Genomic DNA, 4,107 nt, shown 5'->3' on the forward strand with positions numbered 1-4,107 from the left:
CACTAATAATAGGGTATTAGTGACGGTTTTGAAACCGTCACTAATAGTTATTTTATTTAAAAAATATAAAATTAATTTAGTTTAGGGTATTAGTGACGGATTCGACAACCATCACTAATAAAAAAATTTAAGTGCAGAGTATCAGTGACGAATTTACAAATTCGTCACTATTGACCCCTTATTAGTGACGGATAAACAACCGTCACTAATACTTCCTGTTTTAAAAAAATTAAAAATTTCAAGTTTAGAGTATTAATGTCGAATTTATGAATTCGTCACTATTTGTCCCTTATTAGTGATGGATTTGAGAACCGTCACTAATAATTCCTTTTTTTAAAACAAATAAAAAAAATTTCAATTCAGAGTATTAGTGACGATGCTGTAAATTCGTCACTAATAAGGGACCAATAGTGACGAATTTTTAGATTCGTCACTAATACTTCCTTTTTTAAAAAAATATAAACAAAATTTAAGTTCAGAATATTAGTGATGAATTTATAAATTCGTCACCATTGGTCCCTTATTAGTGACGAATTTCTATATTTGTCACTACTAAGCCATTATTAGTGACGAATTTGCCACTAATGCTTTGTTATTAATAAAAAAAAAATAGACGGAGAGTAGTAGGGACGGTTTTGAAACCGTCACTAATGCCCAAAAACCCTTATTCCTTTCCGTTGGATATTTTCCCACGCCGCTTTCCCCTCCTTCTCCTCCAATTGGCCTCTTCCCCTTCCCCTCCGCCTACTCCCGTGAACCTCCTGCTCCAGTTCCTCCTCTTCCCCGACCTCCTGCTCCCGTGATCGTCTCTCCCAATCTCCCACTACTCTCAGCCACAAGCCACTGCCTGCGAGTTGCCGTAGGCTGTCGCTCGGTTCCCCTTAGTCGCAAGCGACTGTCTATGAGTCGCTGGATGTCATCGCCCGATTCCCCTCCTTCTCCAGCTGTCCTCTTCCCCTCTGCCTGCTCCAGGTCCTCCTCTTCCCCGGCCTCCTGCTCCAGCGATCGTCTCTCTCAGTCTCCCCCTACTCTCGGCCGTAAGCCACCGCCTACGAGTCACCGTAGGTCATCACTCGATTCCCCTCTACCGCAAGCAACCATCTGTGAGTCCCCAGAGGTCATCGCCCAATTCCCCTCCATCACAAGTTGTCACCTTACTCCCCTTCACCACAAACCAGTTCCTGTGAGCCGCAAGCCACCGCCAGTAAGTTGTTGGAGTCCGTTGCTCTTCTCTAGAAGCTTCTTTTTCTTTATATTTGTGCATTTGTCAATTTATGGATTTAATGCTAAAATTTAAAAATTATTCTCATAGATATATGATTTTAGTTAATACATCAAGTATGAACACAACTTTGAAAAAAAAAATCACATATCTTAAAAAAAAAATTATTGTTATTATTAAGTGCATTTCTTTTAATTATTAAATCTCAACATAAGATTGTGGAAAGAAGTTGATTTAGTGCAAGTGTGTACGGGCAGGCATGTTTTGATTAGCCATACTTCTCAAATCGCTAATAAAACTCAAATTTCAATTTGGTAGAAAATGTGGATCAAAATTATGCCATTTCAAACCATTAATCAAAATTCAATTAATAGGTTTTTATCCAATTAGGGGAGATAAATACTTGCAAATACATGTTCCTCCCTTAATTTTCTAACTGGAGACAAATTTTCATGTGTCTCAAGTATGACCTCTGTATTATGGTATTTTGATAACTCTGGTGGCCAAAAGATTATTTTCAATATAAATGACTTTATTGAATAATGCTGGTGAAACAAAGTGAGTAAAGACAAGGAGATTTCAAATTCTACTCATTCATTCCAAAAGGATTGCCTTCGCTTTTACAACCAAAAAGAAAAACATGTATAGGACTTCCCCTTGTTGCTAAACTTTGGTCATATAAGGTCATTGGTACATATAAACATAATTTGATATTTCTTCACCTCATGTGACAAAGGTAAAAAAAAAAATGCATGGGCCGACCGGTGATTTTCAAATTTCAAGAGACCTTTCTAATATTTATGTTATCGAATGTGATTAATGTCCTTATTAGTGTGTTTGGGGTTCTCAAAATGGTGAGGTTTGTTTATATAGATTGGCAACCTTATCTATTACAAGTGTCTCATTGATTTGCACTGTGAGGAAATAAAGTACCTTTGGAAGACCTATCTCCTATCTAAGCTATCCAAAATGATTAATTATATAAAATTTCTCTCTAACATTGATTCCTAAATCCACGCGAAAATTAGCTCAACAAAACAGAATCAAAATATTCATAACAAAAGAAAAATTTTAAAAACAAAATGAGTTGTTATTATGTAGGTCACAAAATCGGTTAACAAAAACTTAAAGATTAAACACATTTCAATATTCTATAAACCGAAAGCCTCAGATGGCACTCACATATCAAACATCAAACATATTTCAATATTCTATAAATTGAAAGCATAACTCATAGACACACAATATAAATAGTTAATATTATTCCTCTAAAAATTAATTAAAAATTAAATAAAATGGCATTCACCATATCAAAATTATGTATCAAATTGATTTATTTAATTATTTTGCAAATTAAAATTTTGTTTGTATCATAAAAATAAAGATAAAAATATGACTCAAAGACGTGACATACGAAAAATATTAAATTAACAATGTCCATTGCATGCATCCTCCACGTTTATATAAATAAAGGAACCAAGTATTCGTGCTTATGCCTCACAATGAAATTTTTCTCTTCCTTCACTCCTCCCATCCCCTTAAAAGATCAAAAACTCAATAAAGAAAAAGAAGAAACAAAAACAAGGTAAAAGAAACTAATCATTTAAAAATATTTATTACACACCACTTTCTCTTCTCATTCAAATGCATTTGCTGCACTCCCCTTTTATCTTCCCATTTGGCATCACAAATTGTATGTAGTTTTACAAAGCCGCATGCTTTGTACATGAAGGTAGCAAAAATATCTTAATCTCACTACTCGCATTTTAGCACTAAACAAAATAACAATGAACAAATAAATAGAAGCAACAAATGGAGGAACCTTCATTGCTGCTCCCCATCCTTTGCTTCCTGCCAAAACAGTTCCTAAAGCTGCATGCTTTGTACATGAACATTTAGGAAATAACTTGGAGTGCACTCTAATCTTGGACAACGACCCACAGTGTTTTTTCTCTCTTTATTTATTTATTTATTTATTGGATCGGTGATAATGTGATATAGACCGTTTAACCCGCAAATATGAGGAAGCCCGTGTGACCTAATAAAGAAACATAAACTATCTTCCACATTATCATTCAAATGTGGAGTATAGTTTTTAAATTTTGGTTTGATGCCAGAGTGAATTTACGAAAGTGTTCATTTCAAATGATAAATACGATAAACACTTTTTAAAATGCTTACAAATGGAGGCTTAAATAGCTCTAAAAAAAGTAGTTCTAAAAGAGCACTTCTTGCAATGAGAGTACAACAGAAGCACTATCTTTTTGTAAAAGTATTTATTTTAAGTGACAAGTACTATAAGCACTTTTTAAAAGTGCTCCCAAATGAGAGCCTAGTTATCTTGACGATTCTAAACAAAAAGTAGGTGAATTAAGTTAGCTTTTATTTCTAGTAGTAAATATGCATATATAATCTACTTAGGTGTAGACAAGTTGTCTTAAATTGTCATTTTATTTTGTTATCTTTGATTTAGTACTAATGAGTAGTTTATTAATAAATGTTTGTAAATGTGGTTACTAGTTTGACTAGAAATTTGCATGACTCAACGAGGTGGCTCAAATCAATCCAACCAACCCATGGTTGAGAATTATCTTTCTTTCCATTTCTACTATCTTATCTTTTTTAAGTAGCAGAGCTAATCACCATAACAAGCATGACATGAGCTAGTGGGTGGGTATTAATCTGAATGAATAGGATTTCCTCCCTTTCTCCAACACACACAATTACTTTTATTTCATGTTTCACATTGTATTTAATTGTAGTATTTTGCTTCAAGGTGATGGAATAATGCTATTTTATTGTGTTTAGTTCTATTTTCTTGTGAAATTCTGCTATTCCTCTATTTATATTTATATTTCTTGTGCAATTCTATTAGTTTTTAGTAT

Source organism: Malania oleifera, chromosome 5 (genome assembly GCF_029873635.1).
Source record: "Malania oleifera isolate guangnan ecotype guangnan chromosome 5, ASM2987363v1, whole genome shotgun sequence".
Taxonomy (NCBI): Eukaryota; Viridiplantae; Streptophyta; class Magnoliopsida; order Santalales; family Ximeniaceae; genus Malania; species Malania oleifera.